A 16,346-nucleotide genomic window follows, 5' to 3' on the forward strand; every position below is an offset into this window, starting at 1 on the left:
TCAGCGCTTGTTACTGGACGCGATGACTACACAAATGCAACGTTTGTTGAACCGTAATAATGAAGTTCTCTACAGGTGAATAGAACGACTAGAGCACCAAATGAATCCAAATGCTGGGAGACCTTATCGTGGCAACAGAAGGGTCAATGATGAATCGAACCGAATAGAGGGGAAAAACAGAATTGAGGGAGTAAAACTCAATGTATCCTCTTTTAAAGGCAGGAGTGACCCAGACGCCTACATTGACTAGGAGATGAAGATTCAGCATGCATTCTCATACAATGCCCTTGTTTGGTGGAAGACAAATCAAAGAGAGATGAAGAGAGAAGAAGGGTGGGAGATAGATACATGGACTGAGATGAGAAGGGTTATGCGAAAGAGGTATGTTCTAACTAGCTACAGTAGAACCATGTGACAGAAACTCCAGAGGTTATCCCAAGGAAGTTTGACTGTTGAGGACAAGGAGATGAAGATGGCACTAGTGAGGGCCAACATTGAAGAGGACACCAAAGCAGTGCATGATGGCTTCACCAACAAGATTTCTTTCCAGCACCATGACTAGAAAATTATTCATAAACCTCTATCCCTTAGAGAAGTGTGTGATAACCAAATCAGAAGGAGAGAAAAGAGAGAACAAGAGAGAGACAATAGTGAGGCATCACAGAGGAATAGAAAAAGGAAGAGTGATACACTTGAGAGATGGAGTGATACACAAGAGAGAAAGAGTGATAATTCTAATCAGTTAACTATTTATGTTTCTCCTAGTGTTTAACCCTTATTGCAGGAATTTAAAAATGTCTTTCCTAAGGAGATTCCTCATGGACTGCCACCTTCAAGAGGCATAGAATATCAAGTTGATCACCTTCCAGAAGCTTCATTGCCTAACAGGCCAACTTACAACAGCAAGCCCCAAGAGACTCAACATAAGGATGCACAGGCCAAAGTTGAGTATGTGAAAAGATTGTATGACCAAGTGAAGGTGCAAATTGCAAAGAAGAATGAAAGTTATGCCAAGCAAGCTAACAAGAAAAGGAAGGAAGTGGTACTTGAACCCGGTGATGATCTTGGACATCTGAGGGCAAATGTTTTCCAAGAAGGAAGGAATGATGAGAATCCTGAAACTGGCAAAATACAGGCTAAAGGCCCAAGTGGAGAAGGGCGAAGGCCCAAGTGGAGAAGGACAAAGCCCCCGAGTGGAGAAGGATGAAGGCCCAAGTAGAGAAGGATGAAGGCCCAGATTAATTTGAAAGCCCAAGTTAAATATGTTTTTTAGTTATAATTTTTATTTATTGTAATTTTGGCCCAAACTGTTTAGAAGGCCCATGTCTATTTTTATCTTTTTGTTCAGCTACACTATAAGTATTGGTTTTTGTTTTGAATATAAAAAAACTTTTGGCATTTTGATAAAATTTGGTGAAAGTTTCTCTCCGGGTTCCTTGTTGAACCAATTATCAGACTTATCAAGGTAATCCTTATGGCGTCTACCCGGACTTATCTTCCTTCACCGAAAGTGGCTTCTACCCTGACTTATCTTCCTTCACTGGAAGTGGTGTCTACCTTGACTTATCTTCCGTCACTGGAAGTGGCGTCATCCAAATCTCCGTAGCCTGTATCAAACAATCCGCTCCTAGTCAGGTTCGCAGCATCTGGTTTTCCCTCCACCTTGGAAAGGATTTGACCTCAAATCCCGAGGTTCTTCATACTCTAGGCTCCTTCCCTCGACACCTGTAAGAAAAACAAAAACATATGTATTAGTGGTATTTGGTATGTTGAAGTAAGGTAAGGTCTGAAAACCCATTTCCTGGGCATCTTGCCATGAAGGAACATGGTTCCTCACCAAGTCAATGATTGGTGCTACAAGTATAGAAAAATATGGGTCAAATCTTTTGTAAAGGTTTGTTAAGACATGGAAGCCCCAAATTTTTCTTATACTTGGTGGAGTGGGCCACTCAGGAATCACCTTTATTCTCTTATGGTCCGTGGGAACCCCTTGATCACTATTTAAAAAAATAAAAAAAGTAATGCAAGAAAATGTACCTTTTTTCTGTATTTTGGTGTTGATTATTCCTACAAAAAAGTTCGACAAACCTAAGGTATCCTATATGAGCACCTAGGTTTGTATTAAAACCAAAAATAAGAACAAACCTACCTAATGAGTCCCTATGTACACGAATTATGACGATGTTGGGTGCATGAGTGATTTTACAAAAGAGGATTGCAACACTCGACACATTCATCATATCACTTATTTTAGGGATTTGGTGCCTAATAATACCCATTTTGGGCACAAACAAAGCACAAGGATTTAAGCTCTTACGAACCAAACCCTCATCCAACAACTTCTTTACTTGAGGAATAACCTCAAGCCCAAGAGGTGTGGAAATGCTAGCAAGTTTCTTTTTACAAAAGAGAAAATGTGGAGGTTGTCTAAGAGGGGAAGTTTCTTTAATGTTTGTCTTTATTGTAAAATGAGTTTCCTTCTTAGCTAACCTCTTGGAGGAGTCACTTACCTCCTTACACTTCTCTTTAACCACTAATGGTTTTCCTTCTTCTTGGGGGTAGATTTCTTCACTAGATTCTTCCCCTTTTACCTCTTCACTTTCGCACTAGGAAGGTGAAGTAGTAGCCTCATCTTGACTACTATAAATGTCTTGGCCCCTCATAATCATGATTTTTGTGGCGGGGCATTGAGAAATAATGTGTCCTCTTCCAAGACATTTAAAGCACTTTATAGAGCTAGTCTTCTCTTGCATACTAGCCTTAAGGGCTTGCTTTTCTATTGTATTCCCCTTACCATCTTTGGGCTTAGAAGGTGTCTCCCCTAAGATGCCTTGACCTTGGTATTTCTTTGGATAAGAGTGAGAGCCATAAGATTTTGACGTAGACTTCTTTTTAAGTTTTTGCTCTACCCTTATTTCCAAAACTAAGTTAGCCTCTTCATTGTCCTTCCCATTGAAGTATGGGAGGTTAATGTTAGCCTCTGGAGGCTTTCTTTCCTTTTCTCTTCTATGGGAGTGAGGTCTAAGATGTGACCTATGCATTCCTTCGTAATAGTCACGAAGTTCTTCACTTAGGCTCTTGCAAAAGTTATGACTACTATAGGAGACATGTTTTTCTCTTTTCATTTCTTTCATTATTTTTCTTCTTTCTTCCTCTCTTATTTTCTTTCTTTCATCTTGACTTATTTCTTCCACTCTTTTTTTTTCCTTTTTCTTTTATCTCTTATTTTTCTTTCCATAACTTGAGGGAACTCAACTCATCTAAGATTCTAGAGAAAGGGTTTTTATGACTAGTACCCTCGCCATTAACGCTAGATGAATGGTGACTCATGTTGGTTCCTATGTTGTGGTACTTTCTTGTTGGAGGTTTGAAAACAAAAGGTAAAAGAAACTATGGTTGAAACTAGCCAAAATAAACACTAAAAGAGGTGTGAAAGATAAGGTAAAAAACTAATTGGTAAAAGGCAAGCTATCTAGGCGGTTTGATAATGGAAGGTAAAGGAAATAAGCTATGAAAGTAAGCAAGAAATGTAAACTAGGCGAATCCTTAAGAGTGTTTGGATGACCACATTTAAGGTTTCCAACAAAACACCCACTATCCTAAGAAAAAATTGCCTAAAATTATTACACACAAATGGAAGTAGGGTGACCTATTGGAGGCTCCCAACTTACTTCCAACGAAAGGTCTTTTTGTTACAAAATTTGAAAGCAATGAAAGTAAGTAAATTGTCAATTACAAAATTACAAAAAGGTCCTCAATTTTGGTGGTTGTTCTCTCTTTGGTGATTCACTCAATTTGGAGTGCTTCTTAGTCCAATAGTTCTTAAGGTGGTTGGCCCCTTGATAACGAGAAAAACAATTAGTGCTATAAAACCTGCAAAACAAGCTACAAATATAGTTACTATGGTTTCATAAACAATATCATGGTGGTATTGATCTTTTGTAGGCTCATAATCACCAGGATGATCTTACAATGTAGTGTTCAATGGCTCCCCACAAAGCCCTTGGTTGCCTAAATAACTTGAAGGATTCTTCTGGAATGATCCAAACTGTGGCAATGGACCACAGAGCTGATTATTTGACAAATTAACGTGAATCAAGCTTGACATCCTGTTAAGTGCATCTGGGATATTACCCGAGAGATGATTGTTGGAAACATCCAGAGAACCAAGTTTGATTAGTCTTGCTAATTGAGGGGCAATGGTCCATGAAGATGGTTATAGCTCAAATTTAAAGCTATCTCCAAGTTATACAAGTAACCAATCTCAGAAGGAATAGTTCCATTCAAATGGTTACTTCCCAATTGCAATTCACGAAGCTTTCTACACCTTCCAAATTCATGAGGCATCACTCCTCTTATGGAATTCTGACCCAACAGCAAGTTCTGCAATTGAGAGATGTTGCAGATTTCATTTGGTATTGTTCCATTGAACCTGTTATTGCTTAAGTCAAGCATGCTAAGATTCTTGCACTGCAGAATTGATTCTGGAATATCACCAAAAAGGTGATTTCCAGAGAGCATTAACACCTGCAGATTCATAAGCTGTCCAAATTCTGGCGGAATTTTTCCAGTGAATCCATTTGAAGCCAAGTTCAAAAACAGGAGATTTGAACACAAAGAAAACTCTGATACCAGCTCACCATAAAGATAATTGTGGTTAGCTTCAAAGTAGACAAGGCTTGAAAGATTTCCAACACTCTTAGGAATATTACCTTCTACATTATTGTTGCCAATTCTAACACTGGAAAGGGTTTGACAATTCCCAATTTCAACAGGAAGGTTACCACTTAAATTGTTCTGAGTGAGGATCAGAACTTCTAGCTTCCCTGAAGTAAAAATGCTTCCTGGTATAGGGCCTTCAAGGTTGTTTGAATGCAGATTAAGTATTTTAAGCTCAGAAATGAATCCAAGTGTACCTGGAATCCTTCCATTGAAATTATTCTCATAAGCAGCAAAAACTCTCAGATTGGTCCAATTCCCCACCCAAGATGGTATCAGACCACTCAAGTGATTGTTGAAAATTTGAAAATCCTGTAAACTCTCAATTCCCTGAAGTTCGTTTGGTATCTCTCCCACTAGCAAGTTATTGGAAAGGTTCACTGTTTTGAGGCTCCTGAGAGCACCCAATTCTGGAGGAATTGAACCTTCAAACTTGTTTAAAGACAAGTCTAGATATTCAAGATAAAATAAATTCCCAAAAGCAGGTGGAATCACCCCATGAAAATCATTATTTGAAAGGTCAAGCCACTTCAAAGATTTGAGTATGGAAATTGAACTTACATTACCTCCAAGATTCTGATGAGAAAGAATGAGCTTCTCCACCAGTGAGTGATGATGGCCACAGGTGACACCTTTCCAGTAGCAGTAAGCTGAGTTGTTTGCATTCCATCCAGGGACTCTAAGCTCCTTGTTGATGGCAAGCAGTATAGTATGTTCCTGCAACTCAGAACCCACAAGCAGAGAATTTGGCAGATACCAAGTTAAAAGAAAATGCAACAAGCACAAAATTCTCATCACTGAACACACTATCAAAAGCTCTTCTGGGAAGAATGAAGTTTATGGAACCAAGAAAGGTACTGTTTGCAACACACCCTCAAATGAAGATTTAGTGCTTCAAGGGAAAACCTTTGATTTTGAAAGCTTTCACCATATAACTGAGTAACGCCACATCACCGATCAACATTTTCAGGGATAAAGAAGCACCCTTTTGAGATGACCTCAAGTGCATGTGACACAATGTGCCCGAAACGCTTTTGGGGTAAAAAGTCAAACGCACACTCGAAGGAATGGCAAAACAAGAAGCGTGAAACAAACAAAAGGTGGTTATATTATGAACACGAAATATGCATGTTTTGTAGCAGAGGTGAAGAAAGCAATAGAAGCGAAGAAGTGACGATTGGAAGAGGAAACTAAAGCATAGTACATACAACGTTGGCTTTAGTACAGGATTTTCGGACCCGGTGCCGGTGGTTTACTATGTCTCGTTTGCAGAGAGAGAAACTTGAAAGTGTTTGGCTTCACGAGAAATAAGCGGTGATGTGATGAACGAATGAATGCTGTACGAAACTTTACTCGGTGTATATTATTTTCTAACGTAACTGTAGTTATCATAGAGGGTAACGATTTTCTAACGGATTATTTATATATTATATTTTATAACACTTTATAATATTTCTTTTTAACACATTAATCTTTATTTATATACATATATAATATAATTAAAATATAAATCAATTATATAAATAGATTCTTTTTCTAAGTTCTAACATATGTAACAAAATTGCATTATGAGGTTGATTTAAGAGAGGCAACAGTACAACATTCTGTATTGTAAAGGAAATTGCATTGTGAATATACATAAGCAAAAATGGAAAAGAATAACAGAACAAAAGAAGTGACGAAATGAAAGAGAAAACTAAAAGTACACAGTACAAGTTAATTAATTCGTTTTGGCATATAATTTAAGGAGCAGTTGTTTTCCTTAATCTCAAAGTAATAATATAACATGTTTTTAACACGTGTTGGACACACAGATGCGCGTAACTCTTGAAGTGTCCAATAATTGCTTATACGTTACGTTGTTATAGGCAGGTTAAATCACAAATTTCGAACTCACGATCACATAAATTTTGTTGAACATGAATCTCAACCTAATTTCTGACTCATAGGATTCCACACCATAGTCCGAGACTTGTATTAGAGACATTGTCTCTAAGGATTTATCCGCTTAAAGTATAAATCTCCCAAAATTTCACATACTCATTCTGAATTAATTGAGTTATCAGAACTAAAAACCCAAATAAAGAATAATTGAGATGGTATTTTTTTTTAAGGATATAAAACCAATATGGAGAGCATTCCATTTAAGTTAGAAAATGGTCATATAATAATACTGTGTAATAAAAGTAATTAATTAAAATAATGAGTAATTATTATGTTTAAATGAGATATTAAAACCAATTTATGACTAATTAAAATAGTAAAAATGTATGACAAAAATGTCATTATATTGAAAAATACTCCAAGTCAATAAACAATAAATAGATGTTTTGAAAAACACAAAATTACAACAATCCCCCACTACTAGAAAAATACAATTTAGCAACCGAAATTAGCGACCAAAATTGATCATGATGTGTAACCTATGTCAACAACTGAATTAGCGACCGAAATGAATGGTTGTTAAATACTTCGGTGGCTGCATATGTAAAAAACCAAGAGTACTTTAGCCACCGAAATAGCGACCGATATGTAGTTGAAGATAGTAACCGAAGCAATTTCGGTAGCTATATGAAGATTATAGCGACTGAAAATAATTCGGTCGCTGATGATATTAAAGTTTTTAGATTAGCGACCGAATTATCGACTGAAATAACTTTTTTTCTTTATAAGTGAAGTAACAAAATTTTTATTTATGATAAATTGTAATAAATATATAATGCACTTAAATATATTTTGTACTAGAAAATATTGAAATTAGTATATTAGTAATATTTTTCAATTAAGAATATAATATTTACATTATTTGATTAAGATAAATAAGTCATACTTATCATTAGTCTTTTAATTTGTGTTTTTTACAAAATAAATATTTAAAAATGATAATAAATACCCTTTATATTTTGAAAATATATGATTATCAAAATTTATAAAATTAAGTAATTCAAAATTAAATATAAGGTATAAGTGTAACACCAATTATTCAATAAGTTTAAATATATGACATAAGTAAAACTTATACATTGATGAAGACCCAATTTGATTTTAGTACAACATGTGCATTGAACAAGGCCCAATAAGCTGCAATGCGTAATATATGCATTCACTAAAATCCCAAATTTACTTTAATTTAAGGCTTAATTGCAAAATATGTCCCCCTATTTTACCTATAATTTCACCAAATTAGTTCTCCTATTTTTTTAATTCACTATTTTAGTCGGTAATTTTAAATAGGGGTGGGTAAACAGGTTTGGGTCCATGGATCGGATTACAGGACCTGTGGTTCGCGCAAGCGACAAACCATTTTTTTTATAAAATCCATGACTATGCAAGATTTTGGGTTCGTCCAACATAATTCACAAGCTGTGTGGGTTTGGATGACGGGGTTCATGGGTTGACCCACAACTACTAACCAAGGCCAACCCAAACCAAATTAATCCTAAAAGCCTGCTCCAAAATTTCTTTTCATTTATGTCGAAAATTTATTTGGTTGTGTTAAAATTTTTGTAATTGAGTATTTGTTAGAGAATTATTAAGATTTTTTTAAAAAAATATATAATTGAGTGTAATTGACTATTAGAAAAAAGGTGTTTTAAACATCATCATTTTAACATCAATTTTATTAAAACCGATATTAAAAAAACACACTGATATACTCATAAATAAATAAAGATAGTTAACATCAATTTTCTAAAAACTGATATTGTATTTAAAGATTTACATCAATTGTAATAAAAATTGATGTTAACCTCAAAATACAACATCGGTTTTTTAGAACCTCATTCTTATGCTCACTCAGTCACTCTCTCACTCAACCCTCAATCCCTACTCGTTCAGTTGCTACTATTAACAGCTTCTTCATGGTCATCCTCTTTCTTGTTGCTGCCATCCTCCTCTGCCAGCACCACCGCAACTCCACCAAGACCCAAACCTGCCCCTCCCAGATCTAAACCCGCTTTGACCGCCACCGCAAAACCTCCTCCTCCCTCTCCTTCACGGACGCCAACTTGTCCTCCAACCCCAACCTCATCAAGATCTCATAGGACGAAGTAGTTCGACAATGTGTAAGTTAGTAGTTCAACAATGGCAGATTTAGGTTTTATGAACGAAGCTCATGGGGAGTGGGGCTAAGAGCATGCGATAGCAACTCCAACTTTGTGGTTGTCACTCTTGAATCAAACTTGAGCCTCTTCTCCTCTGTGCCCGTGAGCGTTGATTGATGCTCCTTTGCATTTGATTCACACGACCAAGACTCTCTCGTCTCTGAAATTTCACTTGTTAGTACTCTACTATCTACTGTACAAATATACTATTCTTTTACAAACACTAAGTGATAAGTGGAAATTATTTAGTTTGTTTTGTGTGGAGTGCGGTGGTGGTGTGCATAATAATAATGGTGATAGAATGAAGTAGGATTACTTACTGTTGGTGCACTATTTAGGAATAATGAGGTTAGTTTTTTTACATTACTAAAAAAAGTGTTTTTTACGATAATTCTGAGGGATTTTTTATGACGGTTTTTAACCGTCGTTAAAGTCATCATCATAAAAAGTTAAGACTTTTCATGATCATTTTCAAAGTGTCTTAGAATGATACAATTTTTAAGAGGATTTTGTCCAAAATCCGTCTTAGAATTTTTTTTGAAAAAAATTAAAAAAATTAAAAAAATTTAAATGGCTTACCCAAAAACCATTTTAGAAAATTTACTTTCTAAAATGGAAAAATCATCTTAAAATGTATTTTTTTAAAAAAAAATTGATGATTCTATGATTGTTTCTTCAAAAACCGTCTTAGAAATTAGACATTCTAAGATGATTTTTCACAGAACCGTCTTATAATATCTTTTTTAATAAAAAAAATTTTAAAAATTGAGTATTTTGAGAGACCATCTTAAAATGTCTTTTAAAAAAAATTAAAACAATAAATTTAAGTATAATACAGTGTTATTCTAATTTCATATATTCTTATAATCATTCATTTCACATCACAAATTTTGTAAATGTTAAAATAATAATAATAAAACTATTAAACAAAAACATACTACAATATCATGTATCACAAGTTGCATTTGCTAGGCATATTAAATCATACCACTGTTTTCTTTGTTATCTTTATTTCAGCTTAGATATCACATATCTTATAGAATGTTTATTCAGATTCACCATATTAAAAATATTACTAAAAATACTACTTATAAAAATAAATGGAGATTATAAGTATAACCAAAAGTATATTTAAAATACAATAGAAATATATCTTTCCGATGAATGAAGACCCACTTCAACGTAAATTCACTAAGAAAACAACACAAACAATATAGAAACTTTTGGTCATCATTTCAAAAAATGGGAATGAAGAACAAACCTTGATACCAACCACTGCTTCTCCAGTTTGTGTCGGCTGACTACTAGATTCAGGGACCAAAGTTTTTGCTTTGTGACACTGCAATGAACCATTTAAACCTTAGTAACAAAAAGGTGAAGAATTTAAAAATTGAATCCAAGAAGCACTTGAAATAACAATTAAATCTTATGTGCCTGTGCCTAACGTTTCAACTCCTGCATAGATGAAATAAGGCCAAGATTTATGTAAACTAACAAAATTATATAATTCTTGTAATATAAGATTGTCAATATATAAGTCCCCAACCTAAAGCGTAAATGGAATAATACAAAAGAATACCAAACACTCTTAATCCTTGTAGGATAAGATAATATGGAAGCACATTTGGACGTTTAGCAAAAAGAAAGAGAGAAAGTTATGAAATATTTACTTTGAAAAATATTTTTTTGTTTTTATTTTCTATTTTGATTTTCACATTAAATCTATTCCCTGTTTTAAAGATTAATTTATCCTGTAAACACTATAAAATTTTTTTATATTCTCTATTTTTTGTAAAGATCTTTGCAAATAAAAATAAATTAAAAAAGTGAAAAATTCATAATTAACAAGAAAAATAAAAATAAAAACAAAATATTTTCTCAAAATAAACGACCTTTAAATAGCAACATCTTTAAGTAGGAATAATACCTCTTAATAAGCATTGTCATGAAGTGAAAAAAGACAATAAACAATGATATATGGCATTAAAGGCCAATTTCGGAAGACACTTTCATTGTTTCGGACCACCTTGTCTTTGTCGGGCCACCTACTTGTGATTTCCAAAGCTTCAGTATTATGGTTATGATTTGTCTCCATTGTTGACACATATTTTAAAACAATTTCGTAGACAAGAGAAGCAAAAAGAATGAACCAAAGTAAATAAGTAACAAAATAAAGATGAATGAAATTGCAGGAAACAGATCAAGTCATGAAATTATTAATTACCATTCAAATAGTGGCTTCAAACATTCAATATGAGGATTCAAGATTAAAAAAATAACAGCGAGACATCAAAATTAAAGTACATCTTTAGAGCTCAAAGGGACAAGCCTCATAAATAGTGGTTTCAAACTTTCAATATGAGGATTCAAGATTAAAAAAATAACAGCGAGACATCAAAATTAAAGTACATCTTTAGAGCTCAAAGGGACAAACCTATGAGGCCAGTCGACTAGAAAATGATACAAGGAAAATGTTCTCTTGCATCTCATTCGACATGAGACTAAAAGAGTCTACAGAAAGATCTTTGTCTTTTGCTATAAAAGATGTTGAGCCAAAATCCTTAGTGTCCATATTTTTATTTGGACTCATCAATGGTCCGCATTTTGTTTCCAATGGAAGAGGTTTTAATGAATTATGCTCCCCCATTGGCTTTTCTCTCAATCTTTTCCTTGGCCTTCTGAGCTGCTAGTAGGGCCTGCTCTATGGTCAACTTTATGAGTTTCCATGGGATAATGCTTACATGGAACTTCTTTGTCTTGATCAAGGGTGAAGGTTCAATTTCTCCTTCAATCCTGATAGACAACCTAGGTGAGCTTTGAAGCTCAAAACAAACTGCCCTGTTAGTTTTGAATCAGAAGCACAACATAAAATGAGGCAAGCAATTTATTTGATGTTAGGAATTTTATAATTCTTAATTAATTAATATGGGCTGCATATTATATTATAACATTTATATTAGTTATTTACATTTAAATGAGTTCTATATAAAGTGATCTATTTAAGTGAGCCCATTAGACTGCCAGAAAAATTGACATGGAGTTAATGAGCATAAATCAGTTTGGCCCATTAGGGGATAATGAGAACCCTAATAGGTTTAAAACATGAGGCATGATTATGGTCCCCAACACACCAAATCAATAAACAGTTTCTTCTCTCCCCATCTGAAGAGAAAACGAAGGTCCCATAAGGAAGAAGATGATTTGGTTGAGGAAGGTCATTAAACCAATTGTTCGTGACCACTGTCAGATTCCGCTGCGTGTTGATAAAACTCTTTATGGATCTAGATATTCCTTAAAACCTCTTGATAATCTGACGTAATGTGTTATGATGCTCATTTGGTATTTTATAAGATTTATTGAAAAAATTCCCAACAAGTGGTATCAGAGCCACCATTGCTATTAGATTATTGAGATTTAAAGCTCCGTTTGATATGTATTATATCTCGATCCTTTTAATTATATGAACCCTAATTATATTTTGGGGAGAAACTATTTTTGATCAATAAAATTGTAAAACCCCTAAATTTATGTGTTATGACCATAAAGTTTTTCTCCTCTTTAGAATTAATAAAAGGCTTCTGCATTTGATTTACATGGTTGTATAATTTTTTTTGTTTGTGTCACGTTTGCTGGCATATTATTCTATTTGGGATAAATGTTCTACGTATCTAGTGTTGGAATTTAGTACGAGACACAATTTCATAAATATATATTTTTTTGTTTATATGAATCAGTAATAAGTCAATTCTTATATGAATAATTTATTGTTTATTTGCCAACTGTTTTCTTAATGAATCGGTGATAGGCAAATAATTTATGTTATTCATGTGGTTAGTATAAATTTGTGATAGTACCGTGGTATGTTTGTTTCGGATGCGTAATTAGTTTACCATGATGTTGTTTTCAAACATTTACTGCTATCATAATTGGGTGCAAATTTAACCATTACGGATCATTTTCATTTATTTACGTGTCCTTGATTTTAATTAAATTGATTGAACCATTATGTTGTCAAAGTAACCTCTATTGCGTAAATTAATTTAATTAAATTGCATGGATGTTAGTATGAAATTATTTATGCAAATTGTGATTGGCCCAAAGGAAGACAAAATTTGGCCAAATAATAACATACCTGCGATGATAAATATGTGACAATTATAAAGTTTTTTTTGTGAATAATAGTTGGTACCAAGAGAGGCTATTATTTGATAGAACTAATTGTCAATATTTGGTCATTGCATTGAGAGTACCAATTACAAATTAGTTTCTCTGCCCAAAGACTAGAATTAATGTTGTGTTGGATATCTTGTAATGGATCTGTTATGGGAAATATTTGCATGTCTTGTTATATATATACTTTATATGACTTGCTTGATTATTTGTGAACATGTTATTATTTTTGTTCTCTGTTTAGTTAATATTACCAATGTTGCAAATGTTATTGTCCAAGCGAATTCTATCCCAATGCTGAATGGGACAAATTTTAAGGTCTGGAAGGAAGCCATAGTAATTGTTCTTGACTGTATGGATTTGGACTTGGCACTGAGGACGGAACGATCCATTTCCACTCTGGAAACCTCTAATGAGGTAAAAATTGAGAAGTGAGATCGGTCCAACCGAATGTGCCTTATGATCATGAAGTGCTCTATTCTGAGGGTCAAAGTGCAAAGAAATTGCTTGAGGAAAATGAGCAATACTTTGCCAAAAATGAAAAGGTGGAGACAAATAACCTTTTGGCTAAACTCATCTCCATTAAGTATAAAGGCAAAGGGAGCATAAGGGAGTACATTATGGAGAAGTCCAATCTCACATCAAAACTCAAGTCACTTAAGTTAGAGCTTGGTGAAGACCTGCTCGTGCACTTGGTTTTGATCTCGCTTCTTGCACACTTTGGGAAATTCAAAGTGAGCTATAACACTCAGAAGGACAAATGGTCCCTCAATGAGCTTATATCCCACTGTGTGCAAGAGGAGGAGAAATTTAGATTTTCTTGTTCATCTTATTTGAGACTGGATTTTATTTGGATTTATTTGAGACTTTTGTTGTACCATCTTTTAGACGCAATTTGATTTCTATTTCTAGTTTGGACAAATTTATATTTTCTTGTTCATTTGGAAATAATAAAGTTAGTCTCTACCAAAATTCAAATATGGTTGGTTCTGGTTCTTTAATTGATAATCTTTACATGCTTGATGTTGTTAGCTCCTATAATGAAATACTGCAAATAAGTTCACATGGTACACAACGAAAATTCAATGAGAATTCAGCCACCTTATGGCATAAGCGTTTAGGCCATATCTCTAAACAAAGAATTCAGAGACTTGTGTTGGATGAAATTTTTGACCCTTTGGATTTATCAGACTTTGAGGTCTGTATTGAATGCATAAAGGGAAAATAAACAAACATAAGGAAATTAGGTACCAAAAGAGCTAAAGACGTCTTAGAACTAGTGCATACAAACATTTGTGGTCCTTTTCCTACAACTTCTTAGAATGGACAACAATATTTCATTACGTTCATAGATGACTACTCTAGATACGGTTACCTGTATTTGATACATGAGAAATTCCAATCCCTAGACGTTTTCAAGACTTTCAAGGCTGAGGTTGAACTTCAACTTGGAAATAAAATTAAGGCTGTCAAATCTGACAGTGGTGGTGAGTACTATGGTAGATATGATGGATCGGGAGAACAATGTCCAGGACCTTTTGCGCTTTTCCTAAAAGAGTGTGGAATTGTTCCACAATACACTATGCCGGGCAAACCCAGCATGAATGGTGTAGCAGAATGAAGAAACCGAACTCTTAAGGATATAGTGAGAAGTATGATTAATCATTCTTCTTTGCCAGAGTCACTGTGGGGAGAAGCCTTAAAGACCGCACTTTACGTCCTTAATAGGGTGCCAAGTAAAGCAGTTAACAAAACCCCTTATGAACTTTGGACTGGTAAAAGGCCAAGCATTAAACATTTGCACATTTGGGGTTGTCCAGCTGAGGCACGTCCATATAGGCCACATGAAAGAAAGCTGGACTCAAGAAAAATTAGTTGTATTTTGTTGGCTATGCTGAACGCTTTTAGGGCTATAAATTTTACAATCCCACCTTAAAATCCTTTTTCGAGACGGGAAATGCGAGATTTCTTGAGGAAGTTGAGTTGGGAAGGAAGAGAACATAAGAAATGTTATCTTTGAGGAAGAACCTGTTATTTATAGTGATCAAGTCCTCGTACCTATTACTGTTCAAGACACAACTCCAGTAATAGAAGACAATGTTCAAACTATTGACATTGTTCCAGAACAAGACAACAATGAGGTTCTCCCTCAAATACCTTTAGAACAACCTCAACAACATCAAGAAATGGCATTAAGGAGGTCCATTAGAGAGAGGAGAAGTGCAATCTCAAATGATTATATTATATTTCTCCAAGAACATGAGGATGGTGTTGGTTTAACAAAGGATGATCCAATCAACTTCTGTCAAGCTATGCATAGTTCTAACTCTTAAAATTGGATTGACACCATGAAGGATGGGATGAAGTCTATGAATGATAATGAAGTTTGGGATCTAGTCGAGTTGCCTGAAGGAGTGAAACCTATTGGTTGTAAATGAATATTTAAAACCAAGAAGGATTCAAAGGGTAATATCGAGAGATATAAGGCTTGTCTAGTTGCTAAAGACTTTACTCAGAAGGAAGGCATTGACTATAAAGAATCCTTTTCTCCAGTATCTTCAAAGGATTCTTTTGGTTAAATTGTGTAATTTTAAGAAAATGTGTGTAATTTTAAGACCTCTCATTTGTTATATTAAATTGTCTTGTATTTTTTAATTAAATTGATTGAAACATGTTGTCAAAGTAACCTTTGTTGTGTAAGTTAATTTGATTGAATTTACATGGATGTTGCATGAAATTATTCATGTGAAGCGTGCTCGGCCCAAAGGAAGACACATTTTGACAAAATAATTACATGCTTGTAATGGTAAACGTGTGGTGATTATAAATAGTGTGATTTTCCATGTGAATAATGAAATGTTCAAAGATAATTATTATTTGACCGAAATAATCATCATATAAGTTTTTTATGTGAGCAATTAAGTGTCCAAAGACAACCTTTGTTTGATAGGACTTATCACCAATGTTTGATTAATGCGTTGAGAGTACCACTTGTAGTTAGTCTTTTTCAATCCAAAGATTGAGGATTCATGGTGCACTAGGTATCTTGTTTGGATCTTGAAATTTACCATGAAGATTATTTATGCATTACATGTTTATTGTTCTCTTCTTTAATTGTTGTTACTACTATGGTTTAAATTACTCATATTATGTGAATCCCAAATTTGCATGTATAAAATTTAGAGTTTGATTTTTTTTTGTGGGAGTCCTAAGGTGATATATGAGTAATCTTGATATGCAACACTAGAAAGTAGTAAACTGCATTATGCATTAATTGAAGAGAACAAGGAACTACATGTTTTCATATCGAAAGTTTAAAAGTTTAGAGATCATTGGGTATTATGACTTCGATTA

The 16,346-nt window shown here is 34.2% G+C and overlaps 2 pseudogenes; both read right to left on the reverse strand.

The window, feature by feature from the left end:
• Window positions 1–3,759: 3,759 nt before the first annotated feature.
• LOC114371531 lies at window positions 3,760–5,964 on the reverse strand (annotated as a pseudogene).
• A 2,588-nt stretch (window positions 5,965–8,552) lies between these two features.
• The window catches only part of LOC114375352, a 45,625-nt pseudogene continuing 37,831 nt past the window's right edge, over window positions 8,553–16,346 (reverse strand).

This window comes from Glycine soja, chromosome 2, assembly GCF_004193775.1.
Source record: "Glycine soja cultivar W05 chromosome 2, ASM419377v2, whole genome shotgun sequence".
Lineage (NCBI taxonomy): Eukaryota > Viridiplantae > Streptophyta > Magnoliopsida > Fabales > Fabaceae > Glycine > Glycine soja.